The sequence below is a fragment of the Bufo bufo genome, chromosome 4 (genome assembly GCF_905171765.1).
Source record: "Bufo bufo chromosome 4, aBufBuf1.1, whole genome shotgun sequence".
In the NCBI taxonomy this organism is placed as follows: domain Eukaryota; kingdom Metazoa; phylum Chordata; class Amphibia; order Anura; family Bufonidae; genus Bufo; species Bufo bufo.
This window is the reverse complement of record NC_053392.1, coordinates 441553837-441567611: the sequence shown is the minus strand read 5'-3', so window position 1 is coordinate 441567611 and position 13775 is coordinate 441553837. Positions and strand designations below refer to the sequence as shown.

General features: G+C 48.2%; 1 protein-coding gene and 1 pseudogene across 2 annotated transcripts in view; one reads left to right on the top strand and one right to left on the bottom strand.

The window, feature by feature from the left end:
- SCAF8 (SR-related CTD associated factor 8) overlaps positions 1-13775 on the top strand; it is a 238204-nt gene that overhangs the window by 118024 nt on the left and 106405 nt on the right. The window lies entirely within an intron of this gene.
- On the bottom strand, positions 3092-4072 carry LOC120999255 (annotated as a pseudogene).

Sequence of the window (13775 nt, the reverse complement as noted above, 5' to 3'; positions counted from 1 at the left end):
ATTTTAGATAGGTTGGCAGGGTGATGTTGGATCTTCTTGGTGATTGTTTTAAACTAGGAATTCCTGAATTAATTGAATTGTAAAGCACTGTGGAATATGTCAGCGCTATATAAAGAAAGAGTTCTAATACAAGACATGCACATGGGAATACTAAATCCTCATGACTTGAAGAGGTTGTGCAAAAATTGGGGGAGGTTTTGGCCGGATGTGTAAAGTAAGGATTACTAACCTGCTTCCTGACCCTTCTCCTCTAGGCTTGCGATGCTCTGCTGGGTTCCCCCAATGTCAACATCTGATTTGACTGGCTGCGCCGGATACCAGCTCCCCTAGCGTCATGTGACAATTAGTCATGAAGTAAGGGGAGCTGATGTCAAACTAGATATTGACATCAAGGGAGCCCAACAAGTCATCAATACCAGATCGGTGGGAGACTGACTCTTGACATCTCTGCCATCAGCCATTTGAATGGGCCACAGGGCTTAGCACCGCATCCTCTTCAGTATTCACCTGTACACGGTCTACATTGTAGTGGCGGTGCAAGATAAGGGGAGGAAGGTGTATTCACACTGCTTCTCCGTTACAATAGATGGCATGCAGGTAAATATTTAAGAGGACATAGTGCTTGCACGAGCGATGCGGCCCCGTCAAACAGCTGATCAGCGAGGTTAACAAGAGTTAGACCCCCACCGATCTGAAACTGATCTCCTGAGGATAGATTATCAATTTTATGAAATTGGAATACCAATTTAAGTTGCCGTGTATATGCAGAGCCTCTCCACTGAAATGAATTGGAGTTAAAGAAACCTCTTATTTGTCAGTTTCTGTCTCGTTTTTATTTCAGTCATCACGTCTTAACTGAAAGACCGGGAACAGAAGCTTTTCGTTATTTAGATCCCATCCACACCTTGAGTCAGAAAGCAGTGGCACAGACTTCTTTCTGCTGTGCACGCCTGCTGTATAAAATATGTGGAATGTCCGGGAAGGGAAGCTAGCGTGGGGCTGGTGGACAACATCATAACCGCTTGTTAGCTGACTTTAACTCTCACAGAAGTTAGATAGTGTACAGTTATCAGGACATTCTAGCTTCACAACAACTAGCAAGCCACATATTGCTGACAACTGGTGTATCTTGAATTTTCATAGCTAAGCGCAAATTTCGACCATTTATTTTAGTTGGTGTTAGACCATGTTAGAGGTCAGCCAAAGACAGTGAAGGTGAAAAATGTAAATGGACCAGTTAGATTTTTGATGTTTGTTGCCTGACACAATTATTGACAAAACTTGAAAAACTATTTTTGCCAAACAGCAGCTGTGCACCTTCAACCCAGACCAGGGAAAGACTGATTGGCTATTTGTTGCTTTAATTTATGGTATTGAGAACCTTCACAGACCAACCATGAAGTACAGATCTCTTATAATGGGCCAATTTTACACTTTTTACAATGTTGAAACTTCAAAATTTGCTGCTTTGGTAATCACAAGAGACTTTTCAGAGTGGTTGGTAAGGAAGAAAAACTCAAATCCAGATCATGGGAGAAATGTATCTAAATGTATCTAAGCGGCCATTAAGAATCCAAACCTCATTGTGAAAGAACACAGCAATCTGATAGTTGGCTGTAGTTGGTAGCCTTGCCTCCAGTTTTGATACTGTACATCTCCTCTATAGACCCTGTTAGTCTCTCCTAATGACTAATATACAAGCCCTTAAAGAGCTAATATGCTTGGTGAATCTTCTTTCGAAAGCTAAAAAGCCAGAAAATAACTGCATCCCGTGACTAAAAATAAAGAATTAAACAAATGTGTACCGTTACTTTCTTTCATTTCGATTTTAATTGAAGAATTATAACATTACAAAAGCAAATCATATTCGCGCAGGAATCTGCTCAAAGTTGTCTATACTATACTTAAAGGGAACCTGTCACCTGGATTTTGGGTATAGGGCTGAGGACATGGGTTGCTAGATGGCCGCTAGCACATCTGCAATACCCAGTCCCCATAGCTCTGTGTGCTTTTATTGTGTAAAAAAACGATTTGATACATATGCAAATTAACCGGAGATGAGTCCTGTACGTGAGATGAGGTTTCAGGTTCCCTTTAGTATATAGCAATGGAAAAACAACTTATAAGGGTTTTCCGAGTTTTTTATGCTGATGACCTCAGTCCTCTGGATAGGTCATCAATATCTGATTATTGAGGGTCTGACACCTGGAATCCCCACGATCAGCTGTTCACTTAGGTGGGGCTGCACAGGCCTAGGAAAAGCAGACATAAGGCCGCAGCCAGTGCCTTCTCAAACTGCTGATCGGCGGTTGTCCCGGGTGTCGGACTCCCACCGATCAGGTACTGATGAACTATCCAGATAATAGGTCATCAGTGTAAAAGTCTCTGAAAAACTCTTTAAAGGGGTTATCCCATGCGGAATATAAACTTTGAAAATTAGTTAATACGTGACTCTCTTTAGAAAGAGTCTCAGATCCAGAGATCTGCTCATTCATTATTCCAGTTGCTCTACTAGATTTATTTGAAACTGGCAACTCAGGGGGCATATCCTTTCTGCTGCCGCCGGTGACAGTTGAAGGATGGAACTGAGCATGTATGTCAACCTCACTGAGCTGGACAGAAAATTTAGAAAAAGGGGAAAACAGCAGGTGGCACTATACAGATAGATTTCAGTGAATAACTCAGTGGCTAATCTGAATTTTTAATTACATCCAATTACAAAAGCTTTCAGATCCAGGTGCTGGATTGAAAAATGTATTTTTCGTGGGAGAAGCCCTTTAAGCGAACAAGGAGAGATAGGAAACCCCTAGCACTGACCATATGCCCCCTTTTATGTAGATGCAGGAGTGTTATATTTGTATAGAATATAGACCATATCTTGTAACCTGTAAGGGGAAAAAGTCAGCTGATTCCTGGTATAGTCTGCCTGGCCTCAATTGTGAAAGAAGCCTTAATAGTAGAGCTGGGTTCAAATTCTAGAAAAAGGGAAATACCTTTTAAGGAACATCTAGCGGATAAGAAAAACTCCCATATCGTGGTTGGCAAGGTTGGAGAGTTACAAGACCGATCACCATGCCTAATCTGTAAACATTTATAAAAGTCCTTTGGGGACAGTGAGAATTGATGGAATAAGCTCCTAAAAGGGAGGAGATAAAACTCTTTAAAGTATAACTGTCATATTTTTTTTTTCTCTCCATATTTTGATAAAGGTGATTAGTATTACCTTAGTGGCCATCTTCAAATTTTATATTAATTTTTCCTAAACCATTAAAATCATTCAATTTGTCCCCCGTAGCGCCTATTTTCACCTTACCCTAAAACTGCGTTGCTAGGAGAGGTCTATCTATCTGCTGGAGGACGGGAGACGCACTAGCAGGCTGCCCTGCTACGTGTGTGCGTGTTCATGATATTCTAACCCCCAGGCGTTTCCATGGTGATGGGGACGCTTGCCTGGGGGTTAGAATATACCATCGGATCTGAGTTTTCAAGATCTCAGTGAGATCGTGAAAACTCAGATCCGATGGTATATTCTAATCCCCAAGCAAGCGTCCCCGTCACCATGGGAACGCCGGGGGTTAGAATATACTGGGCATTGTATACTCTCTTCCTTCAGTGCCTTCTGCAGCAGGGTATTATTTTTTATGTACTCAAGTAGCTGATTCTCCTGTCACAAAAATTCTTGATGAAGTTCATGCAGTTGAGTGATGTCTACCATCTGGCGTGACACGTTGGCCAGCAGCTTCTCCCTGTCCGCTTCGCAGCGCTGGGCCTCCAGGACCCGGGCCTGCAGTCAATCCCCTATGTTCTGAAATTCGCCCAGCCGCTGCTCCAGCTGCCGCCGGTTGCCCTCCGACTGCACGATCAGCTCAGAATGACGCTTCTCCAGCCGTCTCTGGGCTACTTCCGTGCACTGAACCTGTTCCTGCAGAGCCGCCAGATCCCCCTCCACGGCGGCCTGGCTGGCAGACACACTTAAGTAGTTAAAAGCCAGGAGGGCGATCACCACTAACAACGCCACCAACACAAAGGGGGGCAGCCGGCCTGCACGCCGCGGGGCTCCAAAGCCCACCATGATTGCCCCCCTCGGCCTTGCCCTGTCCGATCTCACACCGTCTTTCTCCCATTCGCCGCCGCTGCCAAACCAGCTGTGACAGCTGGTGAGCTGAGTCTGTAACTTTAACTTTAATCATCGCTCATCTCTTTACTTTGATGCCTTACTCTCAGCTCCGGTAACAGCAGGCGGCGCTCACTCACTAACATCACGCGCCTGCGCATCCTAGTGGGAGGAGCTGAGAGTAAGGTATCAAAGTAAAGAGATGAGCGATGATTAAAGTTACAGATTACAGTTAATAAATGTACTCCTGTGAGCGTCGGGGAGGAGGATCTGTGGATGGCACTTTTTAAGGGGGGATCTGTGGATGGCACTGTTTAGAGGGGGATCTGTGGATGGCACTTTTTAGGGGGGGATCTGTGGATGGCACTGTTTAGGGGGGGGATCTGTGGATGGCACTGTTTAGGGGAGGGGGATGTTCCTAAAGTGTATGTGATAGCATAAGGGGGGCGGGTTTAAGTGTGGAGAGCACCTATTGGTTGAGGTGCAGAAGCTAGTGCACGAGGAGCTCAATGCATTGTGGGTAGTGAGAGCAGGCTGGATTAGCTTCAGGATGAGTGGGGCCATCTTAACTGAATAAGGAAATTGCAGTTTTGTGCAGACTGGTTGCTAAGGGCTGGATCTTAAGAAATATGGCGTAAGAAAGTCTAATAGTTAGTGATTCTGGAATATCAGGGTAATAGTAACTACATATATGAAAATTGAAATTAGGGTCCAAAGGTTATCCTTTAAATAATCTTTAAATGATCATTCTGATCCCTGCATTTTCCCAGACGAGAAAATTCTGATCTGGAATTTGATATTGCAAGTAATGCAAATTAGGTCAGTCACTGATATATACAGTGCCTTGCAAAAGGAATTAACATGAATTGTTTGAGGATTTGCATCATTTAATTTACAGAACATGCCCACAACTTTGAAGATGTTTTTTTATTATGAAGCAAACAACAAAATACCAGAAAAAGTCAATGTGCATAACTATTCACCCCCCTAAAGTCAATACTTTGTAGAGCCACCTTTTGCGGCAATCACAGCTCCAAGTCTCTATGAGCTTGCCACATCTTACCACTGGGATTTTTGCCCATTCTTACTTGCAAAACTGCTCCAGCTCCTTCAAGTTGGATGGTTTGCGCTTGTGAACAGCAATCTTTAAGTCTGACCACAGATTTTTCTCGCTGGTATCATTGGGGGACACAGGACCGTGGGTATAGCTTGCTGCTGCCACTAGGAGGCGACACTAGGCTGAAAAAAGACTTAGCTCCTCCCCTGCAGGTTATACCCCCTCCAGCCTGGAGAGAGCATGTCAGTTTTTAGCTTAGTGTCGTAGGAGGCAGACCTCCCTGCTTTATGCAGGGCGGCTTTCTTATTTGATTCTTTTTTTTATTTTATATTTTTCCTTTTAGGTTGCTTTGCCTCTCCGTTATCCCAGGGAGCAAGACCGGTGAGAAAATCCACTGCTTGCCTCCCATAGAAGAAAAAGGAGGACCAGGGCAGCCTCGCTCCCCTGCTTTTCGCCAGCCAAGGGGTCACCTAGGTCCACCAAAGAAGAAGACCCTCCCGCCATGCCAGACTCCTGCCACTCCGGTGCCAGCAGCTGAGGACGTGACCCTGCTGGAAAAGGTGACCTTGCCGGTCCACTAGGGAGGGTGAAGAGAAGAGGAGGAAGATGTGGTGAGTACACGGGACTAGGTAAGTAGGTTAACCCTCTCCCTGCCTCCCTCCCTCTTTGGGCAAGTACCGGGCTCCCTCTTCTCTCTCTCTTTACCCCACTCCCACTTTTTCTTTGGCAGACGCCGTGCTCCAATTTTCGTGCCCAGGATGTCTGATGGCATCCCTCCACTACCCCTCACGGTGCATAGGGGGTTAATGGCTACGTCCCAAACTGCCGGTCACAGCAGGCGGGCGGCCGTCCCGTTATGCAGGGAGGGGAGCGGAGGAGGCTCCCCAGCACTAGTATCCACCCCTCTAGGCAGCAGGCGCCGCATGCACTGCTCCGGAAGGGTTAAAGCACGCACAGGACGACCGGTCCCTGCCTTCACTTTGCCCTACCTCCCTTCTGTTTCCGGTCCCAGCGGCTCCGAATCGCTCTAAACTCCGGCCGTGGCATCCCGGTCGGCCGTGCACTACAACTTTAGCCCCCAGCTTCACAGCCTATTAGGCCGCAGCCCTCGTATGGTTATGGGGGAGGGAGGGAGGGAGGGAGGGGGGGCGGTCTGGCGCGAATCCTTCCCGCCTGCCTCCCCTTCCCCAGTACCTCACTGAGCCCCGCCCTCGGTCCTCCAGGAGGTTAACCCTTCATGACCAGCCACTGCATTGAGGCTGGCACATGATTATACTACCTGCAGTGCAAGGGATTTTATTACTGGCCAATTTAACCCCTCCCTGCCTCTTGACCACTTGAGGCTGGGCATCCATTTTAAAATGAATAAATTAATATAATGAAAACTAAAGTGCTTCCCGGATAGAGGAGGACCTCCTGTGTTTTCCCAATCCACCATCATGAGTTGTTTGATTGATGAGCAACGACTGCGCAGGACCTTCCCACTCTCCCTCCGAGGTTGTGTGGTTGATACCCTCCGTCTGCGCACTCCAGTGGAGCATATCCGGTCATTCCCAATCATCCTCCTGGGTCGCTTGGTTGATAGCTCTGCCTGCGCAATCCAATGGTGGACCCCCAGACCTTCCCAATCACCCTCCGGGGTCACTTGGTTGATAGCTCTGCCTGCACAATCCAATAGAGGACCTCCGGACCTTCCCAATCACCCTCCGGGGTCGCTTGGTTGATAAGCACTGCCTGCGCAATCCAATAGAGGACCTCCGCACCTTCCCAATCACCCTCCGGGGTCGCTTGGTTGATAAGCACTGCCTGCACAATCCGATGGAGGACCACTGAACCTTCCCAATCACCCTCCGGGGTTGCTTGGTTGATAAGCACTGCCTGCGCACTCCAGTGGAGCATTTCCGGACCTTCCCACTCACCCTCCGGGGTCGTTTGGTTGATAAAGCACCGCCTGCTCAGTCCAATGGAGGATCTACATACCTTCCCAATCCACCCTCCGGGGTCGTTTGGTTGATAAGACACCGCCTACGCAGTCCGGTAAGTGATCCTTTGGAAGTTCCCATGCCACCCCCGGGTAGTTTGGTCGATAAATTCCACCAGGACAGTCTGCGGCTGCCATGGACAAGACTCTTGAGAGTCAAGATTGCACACAAGCGGACCAGAGCAGGATGTATTCCTCCTCGGTCTCTCCCTCACCCCCAACCTTCTTCCCCAGGGTCACGCTCAGACACACCCTTCCTCCCTGGGAAGGTTCTGTCCGAGGGGGTGGGGGATCACTGATTCGGACTCTGTCATTACCCAGCGCAATCTTCCCAGTTTGCGTTCACCGTAGGCAGCAGTATTTTTCATATGCATTACTCCCTTCCTTAGGCAGAGTATTTGCACTATTTCTGGATACGGTACTTGCCTTAGACGTTACCTCCTTCCATAGGTGGACTAACGGCACTAGCACTGACTTTAGCGCCGGCGGTAGGTCTTCCCCCTTCTGTAGGCGGCGGAATTGCAGTTCCACGGGTACCATACTTACCGTATGCATTAGCCTCTTCCATAGGTGGCGTTAGAGCACAGTGTTCCCATTTGCATTACCCCTCTCTAGGTGGAGTAATTGCACTCTCTCCGGGTACTAGACTCGCGATATGCATACCCTTTTCCTTAAGTGGCATAATCTCTCTGCCACTGGATTTAGTTCCTGCAGTATGCATCACCCCTTTCCTTAGGGGTGCTTACACTTCCTCGAGATACAGTTCTTGCAGTATGCGTTGTTCCTCATTTTGGGCGGAATTGTTGCACTACCACTTAGGCAGTGCTCGACGTAGGCATTGTCAAACTCCATTGATGGGGTACTTCCAGTACCGTTGGACACGGTTCTGACGGTTGCGCTACCCACTTCCACTGGAGGTTATTTCTTTGGTCACATTGACATCTACATGCTTACTGTTATTTTACCCTTTCGTTAGTGATCGCTAACGGGTGGATGACTAAGCATCTTGAGATGCTGCACCTCCACTGCGCCAGGGCTCTAGATGCTCTAGCTTCTTTTGGTGCCCTGGACTCTTCATCTGGTAACTACGGATACCTACAGTGGATACCGTGGCTATTTTCCCGTTGTGGCATTTTTTCTTGCCGATACTGGTTTGGGCTTGAATATATCACCCTCTGTCCTCTCAGGGTGTTACCCTGGCAACACGTCAGTATCCTAGAGACCACATCTCATTTGGTCAGGGTATTTGTCCTCTACAATGTAAAGCGCTCTGACGAGTCGAGGGTCGTACTGACTCTGTATTTTCTAGCCCCACTCCTCCTTATCGAGGAAAGTGGTTATGCTGACACTCTGGTTTAAGTTTTAAAGTGTTCTCCTCCGCATGTGCACCTTTTACGCTGGTGCTAAGGGTCGTAGCCGTTGCAGTGGGCGTTCCCCCTCAGGTAGGGGTTCTTCCCTGATGCTAGCTTGGCAATTGCTCCTGTTCGGCGCCCTTGTCTGGTGGGGTGCTTTAGGCTAGCTCTACTTACCTTGGGCAGTAGGGTTCCATGACTTATACTGCAAGTCCTCAGTCCTTCCCCTCAGCATTGTCAGAATATACCGTGACTACAATGATACAAGGGGGTCTTTGCGTTGTCTCGACATACTAGGGTTCTTCCTCCACAGCTCCTTCATTTGGTGGCGTTTTTTTCTAGCACCGCATTCGGTGGCCTCTGCTGTGTGGCCCCCTTCTCAGCTGGAATATGATGCTAGCCATAGTCTTGCGGTTCCCCTTGTATGGGTTCCTTCTTAGGCGGAGTATGGCACCGCCACTATCATCCCGTGGCTTCTTCTGTATAGTGCCAGTCCCAGATGGGGAATTAGCTTCTCTCCTTCCATCTTTTTCCTTCTCTGGCTCCGGGTTCACGGCCACCCTGCAAGCCTTGGTGGCTCCTACGTCCCTACTTTTCCATCATCTGCATTTGCATGGGGTATTGTTTCCGGTCCCGGCTGGTGGACTGTGACGCCTTCACATCCTCCTTCTACAGGTGAATTCTTCCTATTGATCCTGGGTGTGCTACCTGTATCTACAATTATCTCTTTTACGACATGAGTAATGTCTGTCAGATCAGTCCGATGGTGATCATACCTTTTTTCTGCCCATTCCGTGGGTAGACTATGAGACTCACCACGCCAGGCGGAGCAGGGGCTCCTGTTATGCGTTACCACCGCTGATGGACTTTTTGTTCTGGGAGCCTTCTATTTCTTCTTTCTCCTCGAACCGCTGGTTGCTTGTCTCTCCCCTTTATCTCCCTGACCAGTAGCCATGCGTGGCGCTGCTCTGGACTCCCTTCATCATTTTTTTCCTATCGGACCAGTGTTCCCTGGTACGGGTGGGGCGTTGGACGTCGTCATCGCACTCTATCCAGCAGGGGTATTTCTCTTATCTTGGTCGGATGTGGGCGGATATATAATAGCCCCGCCCCCTTTTCTATCCGCGATTCCTGCAGCCTGAACCTTCCATGCCCAGCAAGCTGAACATCAGTTGGATTGCCACAACTGCACCAGTGATGTGAGTAGCAGGGGAACTACTGCGGTTATATTCAGCTTTCCCAGACTGTGCACATGTGACATGCAGTACAGTAGGAAAGCTGGGTGAATTATATCATGAAATGTCATCCAGCTTCCCTGCTATCCTGCATGGCACAAGTGCAGAGGCATTAGAGTATGGGGGAGAGGCACAGCAGGAAAGCTGGGTGTCTATATATGTGTATTGTATATATGTGCATCCATGTATGTGGTGACTGTGTGTATGAGTGCGCCCCTGTATGTAAAGAGTATGTGTATATGTGTATGAGTGCGTCCATGTATGTGGAGAGTGTGTGTATGAGTGCATCCATGTATGTGGTGACTGTGTGTATGAGTGCGCCCCTGTATGTAAAGAGTATGTGTATATGTGTATGAGTGCGTCCATGTATGTGGAGAGTGTGTGTATGAGTGCGTCCATGTATGTGTGGAGAGTGTGTGTATGAATGCATCTATGTATATGGTGAGCGCATGTATGAGTGCGTCCATGTATGTGGAGAGTGCGTGTATGAGTGCATCTATGTATATGGTGAGCACATGTATGAATGCATCTATGTATATGTTGAGTGCGTGTATGAGTGTGTCCATGTATGTGGAGAGTGTGTGTATGAATGCATCTATGTATATGTTGAGTGTGTGTATGAGTGCATCTATGTATATGGTGAGCACATGTATGAATGCATCTATGTATATGTTGAGTGCGTGTATGAGTGTGTCCATGTATATGGAGAGTGTGTGTATGAATGCATCTATGTATATGTTGAGTGTGTGTATGAGTGCATCTATGTATGTGGAGAGTGCGTCCATATATGTGGAGAATGCGTGTATGACTGCGTCCATGTATGTGGAGACTGCGTCCATGTATGTGGAGAGTGTATCTATCACTGCGTCCATGTATGTGGAGACTGCGTGTATGACTGCGTCCATGTATGTGGAGACTGCGTGTATGACTGCGTCCATGTATGTGGAGACTGCGTGTATGACTACGTCCATGTATGTGGAGACTGCGTGTATAACTGCATCCATGTATGTGGAGAGTGCGTGTATGACTGCGTCCATGTATGTGGAGAGTGCGTGTATGACTGCGTCCATGTATGTGGAGAGTGCGTGTATGACTGCGTCCATGTATGTGGAGACTGCGTGTATGACTGCGTCCATGTATTTTGAGAGTGCGTGTATGACTCTGTCCATGTATGTGGAGAGTGCGTGTATGACTGCGTCCATGGCTGCAGTATGAAAGGTAAAGAGGCTAAAATACTTGTGGATATGTAGAGGTAAATCAGACATGTCTATTACAATTGCAGCGCATGCACTACTTTTTTGAGGTGCGGAGGCATAGCCAGAAGCACCACGGAAGCACTCTGTAGCACTCATATGCCCCATTGAAGTGAATGGGTCCATGATGCGGGCTGCACGCACTTCCTTCCTATATATTTTAGGTTTTAAAAACGTGGCTCTCAAAAAAAAATTCAAACGTGGTTTTGGCGATATTTGGCTCAGTTGACAAAAAAGTTTGCCCACCACTGGTCTAGTCGAAATATTCGTCAAGCGGCGTTGCCACGCTGTCAATATATGGTCACTGACGGAGATCCTCGCCGTCGGTGGTTCTCGCACCAGATTTACTCTACCTATCTCACATGTATCAGTTTCTTGGCCCGCGTCTGATTCAGACGTTTTTTCTCTGTGGGTTATCAACCAACTTTTCAGTCTCCCCGCAGGCCTCTTCGGCTCTGGGACAGCGGTCTGCCAATCGACCGCTTCTGTGGAGCGTCTCTCTTTAGCAGGGGTGTATCCCGTGGCCTGGGGTTTTGGTTCTGCATCTGGAGTTAGGGCCAGCTAACTGGTTTCGTCCAGGCAACCGATCGGTCGTTTGGTGGCCTTCAGTGAGGAAGATTACCTCTCTCTGTAAATCTTCTTCCCCTCTCTTTTATTTCTGGGAAGGTGGCATTCCTAGGGGCAGGTTTTTCGATCCAACGAATTTGGGAAGTTGGGAGTGCCTTTTTTTGTATGTACATTTTTTTCTTGTCAGGTACTTGCATGAGGCAGTGCTCGGCCCATTACCTTCTTTTTTGCTGACTGTAGTCGCTGCCTTCCATGTCGACAGGACATTGTTTTCCCTTCCTTTCCTTGTCCCTCGCACTCGAGAGAGTGTGGTCTCCATCAGGATGTATTCGAGCTCGGAGGTTTGCTTGTCCATGACTAGCTCTTTCCGCCGTGGGGATCTTTACCTGGTCATTCCTGGAGGTCCTTGGAAGGGCTCGATGGTCTCCAAGGGGTGTTCCAGGTGGATCCTTTGGCGGCTGCTCAGGCATTCCGCTCCCGGGGCAAGGCTCTGCCCGATGGAGTTTGGGACATCTGACCAGTGGTCAACTCTTTGTGAGATACCTTCCTGGTGCACGTTCACCAAGTTTTTTGCCAGGTGCTTCCTAGGCATCGCCAGTGCTGCTCCGGCCCGCCGGGTCTCGCAGGCAGTAGTGCATTAAGCATTCTCGAGGGTGTTACTCCATGGGTGTTTAAGGGGATATTAATTATTGATATTTATGCAAATCTCAATAATTAATATTCATAAATAGGCGTGAGTCGTCTAGTGATGACTCCGCCTATTTATACCTAAATAAACATAAACAACAAACACTACTGATTATCTCTGATTGCATATACATTACACTGAACTACACTACGTGCGACTTACTATCACTATACTACGGCGGCGACTACTAAAAACACCATACACTGTATTATGAACAATAAGGAATATTTATTACACAATACAATTATACAAGTCTAGCAATACGCTATATCTATATATATATTCATGGATCAATGGATGTGAATATACATACATATATATTGCAGTATAGAAACAGTACTACAATAAACACAATACAAGCCTAACTACTCTACACAGCACAATCCCAAATTCCACCTCTCATACTATCTATACATCACAATAATACATTCATACACACAAATATCAGTAACCCACCCGCCTGTCTAATCACTGTCCCTACGGGGTACAAGGGGTTAAACACTGGTGTCTCTGCAGGGGTTAATACCTGCAGGCCAAGGGACACAGGGTTCTGGGAGGTTAATGCTCTGCAGACTTGCAGAGCAGGGGTACAGAGCATTGAAGGGGTTAATGCTCTTTAGACTGGGGCAGCAGGGTAGGGGATAAGGGCAGCAACCATGCTGCTGGGGTTACAGGGTACACAGGGTGTCTGCTGGGCAACATGGGACAGGCAGTGTAGGGGTTACTGCTGGAGGTCTGCCAGGGTCTCAGCAGGGGTTAATGTGTCATATCAGGGGTTCTACCAGGGTAGCGGGGTACATGAGGGATCCTGGGGGTACACAGGGGGATTAGGTTCAGGGCAGAGGAAGGTAACCAAGGGTTATAGGGGGAAACCAAGGGCACACAGGGGTTGGTGGTGTAAGGGTAAATCAAGGAGCAGGGGATCGTTGGTGGGATATGCAGGGGAATCAGGGATATATAGGGCAGGGGGATATATCGTTGGTGGTATAGGGTAGGGGGATAAGGGTTAATGATACTTAATGCTCGTTGTCCAGGGGGGCTCGTTTGTCCAGGGGATGCCTCTTCTTGCTGGGTGGACTTACCTGACTCCTGAGCGGAGCGCCGCCGGTCTATTTAAACTTGGCGGCACCCGCTCGCAGTCCTCCTATTGCCGCCATGCGCACCGCTGGCCTCAATACGTCACCACGCCGGCCCGAGGATCTCGGAGCGCGCTTCCAGGCGGGGGGGATCCTTTGATCCTCCCGCCGGTGGAGCGGACGCCTATCTCCGGCGCTGTAATTACAGCGCCGGGGGTCAGCCACCCACAGGGGCATGGGAACTCTTTGTTCCCATGTCTCTGTTAGGCGCACCATCTCCGGCGCGGCCGGAGATGGTGACAAAAGGCAGAGGATCTTATTGATCCTCTGTCCTTTGTAGAGGCTGACGTTGGACATAATTGTCCAACTGTCGGTCTCCTCCACCCCCCCAGCAGGCGTCTTTTGAGCGGGATTACGGCCATATATGTTTATAGATGCTTGAGGCACATCTA